Here is a 16545-nt window from a genome sequence, read left to right as displayed (position 1 = left end):
ATCGGTTCGCTAGGAGCTTTGCGAGGACCTTGGCCTCTCCATTAATCAATGATATAGGTCTATAGGAAGCACATTTGTGTGGGGGTTTGTCAGGTTTGGGTATGACCACGATGGTCGCCTTACACAGGTCTGGTGGTAGAGTCCCTTGTTCCTGGGCGGCAAGAAACATTCTGTGCAGGGGGGGCCGCCATTTTGTCTGCTCCTAGCTTTTGCCAGGTTTCAGCAGGGAATCTGTTTGGGCCCGGTGTCTTCCCCGGCTGGAGCTGAGATAGCGCCTCTGAAATCTCGGCCTCTGATAAGGCGGAGTCCAAATGTTCCCTCTGCTGCACAGAGAGCGTCGGCAACGATAGCCCATCTAAGAGGGAGGGGTCTAGTGGAGAGGCTGGGGCTCGGTACAAGTCTGCGTAGAACATCGAGAAGGCCTCAGCAATCTCAGCGTCTGAGTGATAGCTGTCGCCCTATTTCCCGGACATGGCGTCGTCCTTCGTCTCTTTTCTGCAGCCAGGCGAGCATTTTGCCCGCTTTGTCCCCTAGTTCGTATACTCTCGCTTTAGCCTGCCAGTGGGCCTGCTTAGCGTCATGCATCGCTCTGTTCCGAAGGCGCTCTTGGGCGCGTTGGAGGGAACGATGGGTTTCAGACGTGGGATCGGAAATATGTTTGACTCCCAGTCGCTCACTTCCTTCTCGGCCTCTAGTATCTTTTGGAGCCGGGTGTTCCTTTTATGTGTCGTTCAGGAGAGGATTTCACCCCTGAGCACTGTTTTATATGCCTCCCATACTGTCACGGGGTTGTCTACCGATTCTTCATTAATTTCGAAGTATTCGGCGGATATTTCCTCTAGGCGATCTATCAGCTCTGGGAACCCTAGGTAGTAGCTATTAAGTCTCCACGTTCTTGGGGGGAGGGCGCCCTGCATATATATTTCCATCGAAAGCGGTGAGTGGTCCGAGATGCCCCGAGGGAGCAGTTCTGCTGACATTGCCCTGTAGAGGTCGGTGTGTGATAGAAGAAAATAATCCAGTCTGGACATAGAACCGTGGGCACCAGAGTGGAACGAATATTCCCTAACATCGGGGTGTAGCTCCCTCCACACATCCCGGAGCCCAAGAGCAGATGTAAAGTTGGCTAATCTGTTAGGGGTATCTGGGTTACGATTCCGGAGGTGGGAACGGTCAGTGTTGTTGTTCATGGTGTCGTTGAAATCCCCCTCTAGGATGTATGTGTCAGGGTGATGTTTCCCTATAAGGGTGGTGAGGTCATCCAGTAATTCCTGTCCCAGACCCGGTGGAGAATAAATCGAGGCAATTGCCACCTTTTGACCCCAGATCATTCCCAGGATGAACACGTATCGGCCCCTGGGATCTTGTTCTACGGTATGTTGAATAAATGGTATACGTTTGTGTATCAGAATGAGGGTGCCCCTGGAGCCCATTGTGTACCCCGCATGAAAGGCAAGGCGATAGTTAGTTCTCTGGAAAAAAGCACAGTTTACCCCAGCCAAGTGGGTTTCCGTCAGGAGGGCCACATCAGGGGAATGTCTATTTAGGAATTGCATGATAAGGCGCCGTTTGATTCCTGACCCCATCCCATTCACATTCCAAGTGAGGAGTTTCAAGGATTTAGTGTGCTGCATGAGGGATGTGTGAGTTTGTGTAGAGGATATTTACTACGTATGATGGGGATTTTCAGGGTATAGCGATCCATAAGAGATGGCGGTGTACTTCTCGCCTGTACTAAGGAAGCAGGGTTGCCTTGTGGAATAGTGCAAGACGTCCCTAACAAGGGACAGTGAGTAGTTCGGCCCATGAGCAAGTGGTAGTCCTGAAGTAACCAACAAAGTTTTGAACTTTCCCAACACACCCCCACCCCATACTCCACCCCAACACGAAGTACCTGTCGCCCAAACATGCTGATCCTTCAACTTAAGGTGTCAGCTCAAAAACCAGATCCTTAGATAGGGTCGAAACCAGCAAGAAAAAGAGAGGGGGGGGAGAAGAGAGGTCTGACCAGGGGAGAATTCAGACCTTTCCCCAGAGTTCCCACCTTGCGCCCATTGTCGACTTCTTCCATGGTGGGTAGATTGCGCGTTGATATCAGAGGCGCGGGCGGTGCACATTCGTGTGTCCCAGCAGTGTTCTAAGGTCCTAGTAGGGGACTATAGTTATAGTATAGTTATAGTTCATTCCTCTTCTTGTTGTGCCGCTGGCTCCAGGATCTCCTGTCCCCCCCCGTTCTGGGTGTCTTCTCGGGGAGGCCCGCCTAGGTCCGGGTCGGGGTCGTCCTCTCGGTCTCCTTGGTCTTGCAGTCCAATCGCCCTCTATGTGAGCCTCTGCCCACTTCCAGGCCTCTTGTGTATCGTTGAAGTGGACAGTAGTACCTTTATGATAGATCTTAAGTTGGGCCGGGAAGAGCAGGCCGTATTTCACATTCATCTGAGCAAGTTGTTTCTTGAGTGGTTCAAAGGATTGCCGTGCCCTCTGCACTTCTCGGGTATAGTCCGGGAAGAAGGCGATTCGGGAGCCGTTATGGGTGATCGTCCCTTGCGAGCGTGACAGTTGCAGAAGGGCATCCCTGTCGCGGTAGTTAAGCAAGCGAGCAATGATAGTCCGGGGCGGAGCGCCCGGGAGTGGTTTGCCCGAAGGTATTCTATGAGCCCTCTCCACCGAAAAGAATTTTGAGAAGGATTGGGGCTCGAAGATGTCCACGAGCCACTGTTCCAGGAACAATTCCATGCATTGTCCCTCTTCCCCCTCCGGCAGGCCCAGGATGCGAACGTTGTTGCGGCGGGACTTTCCCTCCCCATCATCCACTCTCGATTCCAGGGCTTTCAGGCGGTTTAAGGCTTGGGACAGCTGATGATTGATCCCGCCGATGTTGTCCTCCGCTTCGAAGATGCGGTGTTCCACCTCTCCTGTTCTGGAAGTCAACTTCTGCAGATCGTGGCGTAGGAAGGAGACATCCCCCGCCATACTGTCTATTTTGGTCTCCATGGAGGAGCGAGAGTTGGCGATGGCCGCCATTACGTCCCGTAAGGAGAGGGAGTCATCTCCCATGGGGGAGTTTGGTCGTGCTGCTGGGTCCGCCGGCGCCGGGGTAGTAGCGACGGCAAACTGGTCCATGCTGCTCTGTGAAGATGGTTTCTTCTGTCTTTCCTTCCCCATATTTTCAGGAGTTGTGGAGTGTCTGCTACGATGGGGCGGGGATTATTGTATGTACGCCGTTGGAGTGGTCGTACCCCCCAGGTGTGTGGGATGGTGGCCGTGCAGCGAGTCAAATGGGGGGGTGTGGGTTCCAAAAGCCTCCTCCACTAGGGCCTGGGGCTTATATGGCGAGAGTACTTTAAGGCCCAGCGCCCTTTGGTGGGCCTTCACAATACGCGCGGACCTCCGGCGCTTTTAGCTGTTCACCCAAGCAGGTGGTGGTCCCCCTTCCGCTGGTACGGTATAGTCCTCAGCGGGCACCCTGTTGGCAAGGTTCGATCACTTACTTCTAACGCGGTTGTAGTCACGGCGTGGTGTCCCAAAGTGGATACGAATCAGGAGGTAGGAGCCGCACACCGCCGGGACCCCAGGAGGGCCGCTATTACTCCCCCCACTTCTCTCACGGATCGGATCTGTCCGGGTGTCTTCCGGGTGTCAGCGGGGCTCAGCCGGTGAACAGTCTCAGATTCCACGGGGGAGGAAGAGAGGATGGTCCCAGGCGTCCGCCTCACGTTCTGTCCCGTGCCCCACCGTGTCAGGTCGTCTCGGGCCTCTCAATCAGTCGGAGGAAGTCTGTCCTCAGACACCGGCGGCCATCTTGGTCGCGTAGCTCCGCTGCCGGGCCTCGGCAAAATGTGGATTTATCTCCGTCGTCTGGGCAGGTAGGTGCCACCACCTCCGTCAATCCGAGCCCGCAGCTTTATGGGCTCGGTCGCAGTGTTTATGCCGCACGAAATCCCCAGGAATCAGGATGAAAATGCAGGATTATTTCGGCGCTTGCGGGAGCTCACTCGGCTCACGTCCGCATCATCCGCGCGCTGTCCACGCCCCTCTGAACTGGCATTTGTTGATTGTACATTCCTGAAACCTTCATATTGCATATTAGGGGGGATTGAGTAGTAACAGGGGGAACAAGTGATTACATTGTCTTTGATTGAATTCATAACAAGTTTTATTTCTGTGCTGCATTAATTTCATATCATTGCATTTCATTGAACCCACACAAAGTTATTCTCTGCTACATTATTCTTCCTATTCCTACTCCTATTGATTAAAGAGATTGTTGATTGTTGTGATATCACCCATTGCTGATCATTGTTCATATTCATAATAGTGTGATATTTAGATATTGTTCATATTCATAACAGTGTGATATATATATATTGTTCAATCCATCAAAATAAATCTTTTAACTTTGCAAAACAGACCTACTTCTTGGTTCAGTGAGACCGGGGGGAGGTGGGGATTCAAAGAGAGGGGCATTATATAAGGGTACATCATCCAGAAATAAAAGAACTTTTGACATAAAAATATATAAATAAAGGTTCCAGCTGGGCATTACAGCTAGGCATTGACTTAGTTGGAGTGCTGGGTTGAAACCACTTACAGTGATGCTAAGCAGAGTCCTAGCAAACTGTCGGCAGGAGAAAGCAGAATTGATTCTGGTAGCCCCATTGTGGAAATTGCAGGTGTGGTTCCCGACGCTAATGAAACTGGCTGCAGACATACTGAGAATCCTCCCAGACGGGGATCATTTTCTCACTGACCCAGCTGGGTCATTTCATCCTCTGAGATTGAGAGGGACTCTCCCGTTAACAGCATGCAGGATATCAGGAGACGCTGGGCACTGCCAGACATTTCGGTGCAAGCTGCCAAATTCATTGCAGAGTCATGGGCCCCATCTACTAGGAGGAGCAACGACATTGCTTAGGCCAAGTGGTCGAGCTGGTGCAGAGGGAGAAGCGTTCATCCTGTTTCAGCCCCTATAGTAGCAATCTTGAATTTCCTAGCGCACCTGTTGCAGGATCGGAAAGCGTTTAGGACCATTGGAGTATACAGATCAGCGATTTCGTTAGGTCACCTTCCGTTCGAGGGAATTGCAGCAGGGGAGCACCCAGCTGTGGCAAGGCTCATAAAGGAAGCCGGATATAAGGCTCCTCCAGAACCAAAGTACAAACAATTGTGGGACGTAACGGTGGTTCTGCCGTTACTAGCGAGTTGGCCAGCGGACAGGTACCTATCGCTGAAACAATTATCAATCAAATTAGCCATGCTCTTATGTCTAGTGTCTTGCAAGCGAATAGCAGATGTCAAGGCCCTAGAGATTCAGAGGAAGTCGTTCGGCCTAGAGGGAGTAACGTTTTTGATAGCTACAAGGACGAAAACAGGGTTACCCTATTTCCCGGGCAATGCTAAATGGTGCGTAGTGAGGAATATCAAGGAATAAGAGAGTAGGACAGCAGAGTGTAGAGCGTCCGGTACTATGCAATTGTTGATAGCGCGCAGGAAGCCTTTTGAAGCAGTAGCGACAGCCACCATAGTTAGGTGGGTGAGCGAAGAGATGCAGCTGCGGGCATTGAAGTGAGGGTGTACGGAGCGCATTCAGTGAGGGAAGCAATGGCATCCAAGGCATTCACAGCAGGGGAAAGTCTGCAAGATAGTATGCAAGCTGCGGATTGGGCTAGTGATACAATGTTTTAAGAGTTTTATTTCAAGCCTATTGTAAGGTTAGTTACGGCTGTATTAGAGAAGCTTTGAACAATCATAATGCTCGCCTCCAGTCTTGACATAGAATGAAGATTAACCCTGCTAGTTGCACAGGGAGTCTTGATTCTATTAAAGACTAGGAGGCGAGCATTAATTTCCCACCCTCTCATGTACTGAAACTGTTATGCGTAGGTTAACAGTACAAGGACTCCACCCTGATATTGTTTTTTGTATGCTTCCTAGGGGAAGACCAGAAAAATAACTGAGGAGCAGGGAGAGGCGGCAGAGTTGAGCCGGAAGAAGTTGGATGTGATCGTCCCGTTTGGTTCGACAGAGTTATAAAGTTTTCAAGAGATGCAGTTCAGAGCACTCAAAGAAGAGGAGGAGTCCAGGAACAGGAAGTGGGTCGTAAATCGACTGAGGTTAACTGAACTACAGAGACTGGGATTTGTAGTTTGGAAGAAAGAAAAAGGATGAGGGAAAGACCTTTCAGTTTCTTATGTTTTGTTGAAACTGCTGGAGAGTAAATAAATAGAAGTTGAAGAATAAAGCTCTCCTCCTAGTCTTTAATTGAATAAAGACTCCCTGTGCAACTAGCATATATTTATGCACATACTACTCGGAAATACAAGCAGCGCAGCACCGCACCACACCAGGCACAATATCTGATCAACATCTAAGTGTTCTTTCTCAGTTGTCAATCCATCGGCAGACCCACATATTTATCCGCCACCCTCTGCATTGCGAGGAGGGCAAATGACTTGATGTGGGTAAGAACCACACGAGCAGCCCTGTTTTTACTAAGAGTAACACGAGATGAATTCATCACTGAATAAACATTCCTTACTTGCAGGTACCAGTCACTGGGATTTGACATACATTTTAACCATCCTCTCAATCACGAGAAGCGACATACCATTCCCATAGGGTAAGATTTTCTTTATTGCCATTCACGACACCCACCAACTCTGTGAGAATTGCATTATTGGAATTGCATGTTCTGATTTGTAGGTCCCTTTTAAATACAGGGTAAGGATTTATTCAACCTTAATACCCTTTTTTGAACCTTCATATTCAATTACCAGGCATTGTGTGCGGACACCGTGCAAACCCTCTGCAGAAGGTTAGTGAGGCTTTATGTTTCCTATCAAAGCTCAGGCCACCATGTGAGTGGTGCACCACACTAGTGTACACATCATGTGCCTTTGCAGGGTCCACCATCTATACGGTGTCCCGATTAAGGCGATTATAAGACCCCCACCATCGCCGAAATGTATTAGATAACACCCCTACATTTGAGTAGCTTTTTGAGACATCTGAAATGTCGACCCTCTACATTTGATCTAGAGTGTATAGAGAACGCCCTGAGGAGAACAGGGTGCTCCCTAAAGACCCTACATTTTGGAGTTTTGAATGGGTAAAGCATGCCATACGATAAACACAGATGCCCTTGCTTGGCTCAGAGATTTAAATAAATATGAATGATACTAAACCTAAATACGTTTGTAAACAAACAGTGTGATCGCTGCCTAATGACACTGGGTAAAATAATGTGGTTACTATATTTCATTTACTTGTATTGTTTACAAGTCAAAAGTCACGTGGGGGAAGCGCTTACTTTATTTTTCACTCTTCACCCTTCTCTTCAACTCGAAATTCTCTTCGGTTGTTGAGCAAAAATTCAATTTATTTCTGTTTGAAGATAAGCTATTGTTAAAAATATTGCAGTTTTTAGTAAACTAATTTTTACAAAGGTTTGCATAACAGTGTGTATTTCTTTGAAACGTACGATGTAACACAGGTTTATGGCAACCACAACTTAGTGTCTGAGCTTCAAATCAAATGCACTCTATATGAGGCAGCAGAATAATGAGAGTAAATAAGAAATGTTTGTGTCCAGTCATTGGCAACTGGATGTCGATTATTGTTTGAAACCTGATTAGGTCCTGTGGGTAACAGGGAACATGAGTCAACAGCATGTTCACATTTGTGCGAATGGATTCTGCTATTCATTGAACATTAGGTTGTGTCAAACATGCCAATGAGTAGGATCCATTGGCACATGCACGGGATGCAGCTAATGAAGACTGTGTTCTTCGGTGTGTTCTTCTGTGTTTAACTGTGTGCCGGTATCTGTTTGTGTGAGAAGTACCCATTCCAAGGAAGCATGGCTTTATAGCAATCTTTGCAGTGTTCGTGCAGCTTTAAAAGCAAATGTGTATACTGCAAAATTACGCCATGACAAGGTGAAAGTTACATTTCCATTTGGGGCAGTCTCGGTCTTCTGGATGTGGAATTTTTGCCTTGCAGAGGCGGAAACTCTGCCATTGACTTGGATTGCCTGCATCTTCGGAGACAACTCCTGCTGTCTGCACAACAATAAAAGGCAGCAGTGAGTGAAAAGGTGCCAGGCAACTATCGGGCCCACTGGTAAGAGAAGCTTGGATGGCCAGGAGGGCAAAGAGAATCAGGGAGAGGTGTCCAGCTGAGGAGAAGCCCACCACCTTCACCTCCACCAGGGCACAGGAGTGAGCACCAAGGCAGTTCTTCACATCAAGTACCACCACCTTCATCACTACCGCCCTGGTGTATGCTGCAGAGGGTCATACGCCCCCTGCTCCTGACCAAGACTCCCAGAGGCAAACTGAATATGAGCAGCCCCAGCAGAGGGCCAGGACAAGGATATTGTGAGGGGGTGGGCCTGGTCCAGGCAGGCCCCGGAGCGCACAGAAACACACGGACGCCGGTGTGATGCTTACCGGTTCCCCGCTCCGACTGGTGCATGCCCCGCGGGGACCCGCCCTTATTGGCGTAACATGTGACTGCCTTTGCAGTCTCTTAAAGGGGACATAACATTCCTCCCTTTTCATATTTTATTTTCAACCAACCAAAAACAGAATATAGTTACATATTCCAGAACATTGAGATTTTAACTTTCTTAAATCCAACACATCAAACTCAAAACGCAGACATCACAGCTCAACGATACCACTTGAAGACCTGCACCAACAGGTGCCCTCCATCCTCAGGGACAGTCCACTTCAAAGTCCTGCAGATAGGTGGGCAGCCTGTGGCGTTCTCTTACAGGATACCTCCTTTCCTCTCCTGGATCATCCTCTGCCAAGTTCACTCCTCCTCCTTGGTCGGTAAGGGTGTGTCCCCCGTCGCTGGATGTCAGGCCCACCTGGCTCGTCTCTTCTCCTGCGCAATCCGTACGTAGCCACTTCTGTGTGGAGCCGGTCCCCCTGGGGACTGAAGAAGCACAAGTTCCTGGTCATTGTTGTGTTTCCATCTGGCCCTGTTATCAGTGACCCGTTAGTGTCCATCACCGCGAGGGGAGCAGGATCATGTGGTAGGGACAGTTTCCCATGCGCATTAAATGTGCTCACCAGTACCCGATCGCCAATCTCAAAACGGTCACTTTGCAGATTCCTGCAATCATTCACCCTTTCATTTACCCTTCTCCTTCTTTCAGCTAATGCGTCATCATCAATTATCCCAGGTGAGCGTGGTAGATGGTCTGGGAGGAATCTGCATGGGCACCATTGAAAGAGAGCTTCAGTGGGGGCCACCCCATAGAGCAATGAGGAGTTGTAAATACTCCACCAAAAACTTGTATGGGGTACGTTTCTTTCAGTCCCCTTGCCCGTGGGCTATCCGGAAGACTTTGTTCGATGTCCTCATGACTCTTTCGACGTCCCTGTGTGCTCTCGGCCACAGTGGCGTGATTTTGCGGTGGGCAACGCTGTGGTCGCGCAAGTATTCTGCAAACCCTCTACCTTGAAAGGGAGGTTTGTTGTCGGAGTATATTTCAACTGGGAAGCCATGCGTGGCAAAGATCCTCTCCAGCGATGGGATTACGTCTTCTACGGCTGTGGATTCCACAAACTCAACCTCCGGGTACCTTGACCATTGATCTACAAGGACCACAAAATGGTTGTCTCGACAGGTCGACCCGAAGTCCATGTGTATCGTGACCCATGGCACACAGCTCCTGTCCATACACTCAATACAGGGTTCTCGTCTGTGTGGCCGCGATGCCTGACACCACACACAGTTACTGACAAATTCCTCCACCCGCTCTTCTACCCCCGGGGAACCACACCTTCATGTGGAGCCGGGCCTTGGTCTTAGCAATGCCCTGGTGGCCTTTGTCTGCCAGTTCCAATGCCTTGCCCACCAGGCTGGCGGGGACAACCAATATCGTGCCTCTTCGTACCAAGCCATAGTCCAGAACTGTGACTTCCCATCTCACCCTCCACAAAAGCTCGAGCACTGTCCTCGTCTCTATGGTCCGTGCCTCAAACTTCTCATGTACTCTCCGCCATTCCAGTCTTGTTCCAGCAGTCTGGAGAATTCTGAAACATTCGTCATCGACGGACGCCTTTCGAATGTTGACGATTGACGGGAGGGTTGGGGCCATCGCCTCGGCAATGTTGTTTGCATACTCCGCTGTCTCCACCACTTCAGTGCTCTCTTTCTTTGGGCTGGGGTGGCATGACAAATAGACTGCAGCATTGGTGACACCGGGGCAGAACGCGAGTTCCACATCGTATTCCTGTAGGGCAAGAAGCCACTTTCCGATTCTCGCTGGCGGCTTAGCGGAGGAGCCGGTCATGATCGGGATCAGGGGTTTATGGTCCGTGATGACTTTCACTGGTTTGCCGTAGATGTAGAGATGGTAATGTCTGCACCCCCACAGTACCGTCAAGGCCCCCCGTTCAATCTTAGAAAATCTCTGCTCGGTTGCCGAGAGTGCCTGGCTAGCAAAAGCCACTGGACGGTCCACACCGTTTTCACCTTGCTTCATTAGGACGGCCCCCAAGCTGAATGGGCTGGCGTCGAATATTATATCTGAATTCTTTTGCGGATTGAAGAACGCCATCGTGTCTTCTGCTGTCAAGGCCCCCTTGATCTCAACGCTCTGTTCAAGCGTAGTACATCTCCATGCGCACTCCTTTTTCATTAGACTTTGGAGCAGTTCGGCAAGAGTTGCCAGGTTTCGTAAAAACCGGCCACAATACGTGGCCATGCCCAGAAAACTGTGCACCTTCGACACATTTACTCAGGCACTTGCTTTCTTGATGCCTCTCACCTTTTCCGGGTCAGGGGATTTGCCACCCTCCTGGAAGACAAATCCAAAAAAACGTAATCTTTTTCTGCATCAGAGCGCATTTGTCCCGGTGAAGCGTGAGGCCAAGGTGTTGGATGCGCTGCAATACACCTTCCAGTCTTTCCAGATGCTCCTGTTCAGACCTTGTGTATACCATGATATCATTGCTGATGTTGATTGCTCCTTTTAGTCCCACCAGCACCCCTCTGGTGGAATTTTGGAAATCCTCTGCGGCTGAGGAGACCCCGAAGTTCAGGTGTTTGTACCAGTATAGCCCTTTGTGTGTGCTGAAGGTCATAATATAACGCGACTCTGGATCCAGTTCAAGCTGGTGGTACCCGGTGCGGAGATCCAACTTGGGAAAATAACATGCGCCCTGTAGGTCCACCAGGATGGAATCTAGAGTTGGTGTAATGTGTCACTCCCGACGGATTGCTCTGTTCGGGTGGCGCATATCCACAGAGATGCGTATAGCATCTGTCTGCTTGGGTTTTCTTGCAATCACTATGGGAGAGACCCACAGAGTCGGCCCTCCACCTTTTTAATGATGTCTAGTCAGATCAGATTGTCAAGTTCTTGTTCCCCACGTTCTCTCAGATGAAATGGCACCATGCGATGCTTGAATGCGACCGGTTGTACCGTGTTATCAATGTGCAGCCGTACTGGATCTCCTACGAGCGTCCCAATTCCAGTGAATACCTTCGCATATCTGGTGAGCAGCGCCTGGACGTCCTCCAGGTGCACTCCAAAAGTGAAGTTCAAGATATGTAATGACTCGGCGGCGGCGCACCCTAATAGTCACCTTGCTCACTTTGGTTACAAAGAAACGGGCCCTTATCGATGTGTCCTCATGAGTGATGCAAGCCACAAATGTGCCCTCCAGTGGGAGTGGTCGCTTCCCCTTGAATGTAAAGATACAGACATTCGTCTTTCTTAGGGGTGGTGCACTCTCCAGCTGCCGGTCGTGGTCCTCCGCAATGATGCTCACAGAAGCGCCTGCTTCTATCAACACGGGTATCGGGGAGTCACAGATGCAAATTACGCACTTTGGCTGTTGCCTTTTGGACCTTTGTAGGACCGACATGCTCGAGATAAAAAAAAAAAATCCTCTTCGTCTTCTTCCGGCTCCTCGGGATCATCCTCCTCTGCCGTGGGCTGTTCGACCTGGGCAACCTTGCACTGTACCCTCTGCGGCGTCGGTCTCGAGGACACCGGGCCTCTTGAATGCGCTGACGGTGCTGGTGCTCTGCAGACACGCAACACAAAATGGTTTGCTATGCCACAGCGACCGCACACATGTCCTTTCGCCGAACATTCTTTGGGGTGGGGCAGGTCATACACGCAGTTAAGGCATTGGAGGCTGTTCCCTCCTTTATCTTCTTTCCTGCTCCACTGCTGGCACCTGTCACTCTTCTGAAACTGGCTCCGTCCTACCGCACATGTGTCCTCAAGCTTGATGGCCTTCATCCCCGAGCACATCTTGTTGGCGCGGATTTCCGCCAGCTCGTGGGAGCGCCCAAGCTCCAGGATGCTCGTGAAGGTGATTCCGGGTTCACGCAGTATCTGGCGTCGCAGCTTGATCTTGAGGCAGCCCTGTATGACTAATTTTCGTATCTGGTGCTCCACGTCTAACCAGGCACACGCCACTGACAAGCGACGCAGCCTGCTGTGAAAAGCGCTGAGAGATTCACCTTCTTTCTGCACAGCAGTCCTCGTGAGGGTCCTCTCGTGATCCACATTTGCCATGCTTGCAAAGTACTCCAGCAGGGCTGCTTTGGCCGCTACGAACGAGTTGTCCACAGGACGCAGGGTCTCAAAAGTATTGTGTACCACTGGACCGGCTGAGTACAGCATGATGGACGTCATGGTCTCATTGTCATCCTCTCCAGTGGCCTTGAAGAACATATCCAACCTCTTCACCCATGCAATCCATCGGGAACCCAACGAAGACCGGGCAAACTCCTGCAACGGGGCGAATTGCACCGATGAGTGTGGCAGCCTGGCAGCCTGCGGCACTTCTCCTTCATCTGCCATGTCCACGTGCTGTGGTGGTTTTGCATAAATGTAGGCCCAGGGCCAGCTGGCGATGGGTGCACCAGCGCAGTGGTAACTGTGGGGTGAGGGCGCACAAGCACTCACCTCCTGAGCTGCGACCCTACCGAAACGTCAGCCACCTGGATGGCGGCTCGCGCACAGGCACACAGTTGAGGAGGAGCCGCAACCCACAATGTCGTTGGCAGTGCGTGGGACAGCATCGGTGGCAGTGCGTGGCGCTGAAAGGAGTGCTGGGGCTGGCTTGCCCTGTACCAGATGCTGGTAGCGTTCTGTGCCCAGTGATTGGGGTTGGGGGTCCTTCCAGAGAAGAATGTGCACAAAGAAAGATGGAAGAAAAAAATATAAATGCTTTTTTTTATTTTTTTTGAGTGGGCAGCCCCTCCCCCTTAATGCACGGGCCTGCCCGGCACGTGCAACGGCTTCGAGGGAACACCGGGGGCCTGTTGGAGAAGCTTGGTGCTTCACCGGGTTTACTCTCAGTAAAACAAATCCTGCTACGGGCAGGAACAGCAGCTGCGTGTTTGAAATGATGGGGAGTTTCCCCATCGTCTCCTAGATTGTGAGGGGGTGGGCCTGGTCCAGGTCAGGTCCTGGAGCGCACAGAAACACACGGACGCCGGTGTGATGCTTACGGCTCCAACTGGCGCATGCGCCGTGGGGTCCCACCTTTATTGGCATAGCATGTGACTGCCTTTGCAGTCTCTTAAAGGGAACATAACAAAGGAGAAGGGCTAATAGTAACCATGAGGAGAAAGAATCCCACAAAGGAGAGGACACTCCCTCCTCCACATCAAACACCCCTGGCTAAGGGACAGCAGCTGTGCAGGCAAGAGCATCAGCCCCAAGCCCACTAAAATATGGAACATCTCCTGGTGGTGATGCACTCTCATATCCATCTCTTGGATTGAACACTTTCTCCTTTCTTCCCACCTCTCTCTATCTACCCCTCAGGTCAAGCCAACTCCAGCACTGCCACCTACCTTCTCTGTCATCTGACCCATGAAACAGCATGTGTCAGTTGAGTCTTTCGCCGCTACTTTCTCTCCTCCTCCTGCAGCTTTGTCTGACTCACACCCTGACACAGCCCTCTTAACCTTCATCTCTCTTTGTCTAACACTCTGGATGTCCTTGCCCCTGTCATGAGGATCCTCTTGAAGCCCAAATCCAGGTGCAACTCTTGGTACGATTCCGAACTTGCCGCCCTTAAACTCAAGTGTAGTGAGGTGAAGAGGAAGTGAAGGGCATCAGGCGCACCCGCTGAGAAACTGGCCTGCCGTCTGCTCCAAAGGCAGTACAGACTCTCTGTCCTCTCTAAGACGAGAGCCTACATTCAAGCCTGGGTCTCTGCAGCATCTAACGATTCGGCCAAACTTTGCAGAATCTGCAAGGATGCTGCAGTCTCTACCCCTCATGTTCCCTCCCAGCCCTTCTGCATGGCCTTGGCTTCTCATTTCACCACTAAAACCCAGGACATCCTATCCACCCCTCTTTCTCTACCTCCACTTCCTCCTCCTCCTTTAACCTGTTCACTCCTGATAATGGTTCTAGACAAGTCAGATCAATGAAAGTCTCATCAAAGCAGGTTCTCCCCTGGCATCCAGTCCCATCAAAAACCACATCGACACCCTTGCTCTAGCATTGGCTGATTTCTGCAATCACTTATTTGCCACTGGAACTTTGCCCTCCCTCCTATGCACTCCCTTGTGCACCCCTTTCTAAAGAAGCCCACAGCCAATCCTTTATCTCTGGCTAACTGTTGCCCTATCTCCATCACTCCTTTCCTGGGCAAACTCCTAGAAAAGCTGGCCACCTCCCAGCTTACTCTGCATACTGAATCTGTTGGTTGTCTCCAAGAGCACCAGTCTGGCTTCAGAGCTGCCAGAAGCACTGTGGCTGCTCTCCTGAACACCAGTGAACACCTGCTCTCCAATCTTTACTCTAATCTCCCTTCTGTCCTCATTCTCCTCTATCCTCTGCTTTTGACACAGTCAACCATGCCATCCTGCTCAAACTCCTCTGTCACAACCTTGGTATCAGTGATCAGGCCCTGGCATGGTTGACCTCTTTTTTCACTGACTGACCCTCTCAGGTCCAACTGGGGTCTTTCCTCTAGTCTGTCTATCTCTCTACTTGTGTTGTTCCCCAGGGGTCTAACCTTTCTCCCTGGCTGTTCAACCAATACCTGCCACCTCTTGCCCACCGCATCGCTTTTTTCTGCTATAATTTTCAGCTCTCTTCAGGCTCCCCTCAGCCACCTCTGCTCCTTCTTTCATACTAGACTGTCTGGCCGCAATTCAGGAATGGTGTGCCGCCAATGACCTCTACCTTAATGTCAGTTAAACTGAGATCCTCCTCATTGGGACACCTGCTCCCTCCTTTCCTCTTTATCTCTGGCTGCCCAATCTGGGCCCTCTTCCTGCTCCTTCCTGTGCGGCTAAGTACATTGCTGTCATCTTCAACTCCACCCTCTCCTTCCCTCATCACATTTCTGACTTCTCTAAGAAGTCAAACTACTCAGCTGCATCTCAACAGAGGTATTCTTCCTTTTCTCACATTCCCCCAGTAGCTCACTGTCTACAGAGCTTTGTTCCTCTCTAGGCTGTACTACTGAAACAGTCTCTTTCTAAATCTGCCTGCCTCTACTCTTCGACCATTACAAATTATCCAGGATAGGACTGCAAGACTTGTCCTTGGCCTCAAGCCCAGGGATAGTATCTCTCCATCACTTAAATCTCTTCACTGCCTCCCAATGGCTGAAAGGACCAAGTTCAAGACCCTCTACATTGTCCTCAAGGCTTTCTGGGCCCTTGGACATCTCTACCTCCAACCTTCTCTTCCAAAACATCTTCCTTGTCGAGCTCTCCGCTCATCCACCTCCAACTCTCTGAGGGTCAGACGCTTCTCCAAGCAGAGATTTGGGAGCAGAGCTCTCTCCTCGGGCCTCCATCTGGAACAGCTTCCCTGCCGCTCTCAAACTTGAGCAGAATGACCTCCGGTTACGGAAGCAACTCAAGATCTTCCTTTTTGCTTCTGCTTTCTCACTTCCTCTTCCCTGCTGATGTACCTGGCTGCTCCACGCACTGGTCACCTGTATACCCTCTGAACTCAGGCCCAGACTCCTGTATGTTCAGTTGCCCTTGCACTGCCTCTGGGCTGCCCCAGCATTTAAGTATCTGTTCCTGCAACCATGCAGTCCCTTTTCTCTGCACTTATGGGAAACCTGATGGCTACACTTACCAACACTTCTCCCTTCCCCCTACCCCCTGACCCTTCTCCCCTTCTCCTTCCCTGCACTTGCACGATCTGAATGACACAATGCCTAGTAAGATTGCTCATTTGTCCTCCCTTTGTTTCCCCCTCCTTGTCTTGTCATGCCTAGAAACACTTGTATACAGGCGTGTTATAAATCCCATATCATATTATATCATATCAACTGTTTTCCTCATTGGACACATCTGGATCTCGTTTCCTGCTGGCTTCAGACAGGAGTCTGGCAGTGACTTCTGTGTATGCTGATCTCTCAGCTCTTGGTAGGTGCTTGCTTTCTTGGGCTTCTCTAGGCCCTTCCAGCTCCTTGCTCAGCAGGGTGGCAGTCTCTCTGTGGTGCCAACCGCCTGTGGGGCCCACACCTGACGTTCTCTCGCTATGCCTTGCCACACCTCCCATGAGGAGGCTCCGAGCTCTCTCTG

Source organism: Ambystoma mexicanum, chromosome 5q (genome assembly GCF_040938575.1).
Source record: "Ambystoma mexicanum isolate Mex_15411 chromosome 5q, UKY_AmexF1_1, whole genome shotgun sequence".
Classification (NCBI taxonomy): domain Eukaryota; kingdom Metazoa; phylum Chordata; class Amphibia; order Caudata; family Ambystomatidae; genus Ambystoma; species Ambystoma mexicanum.
Note: the sequence above shows the minus strand (reverse complement) of the source record.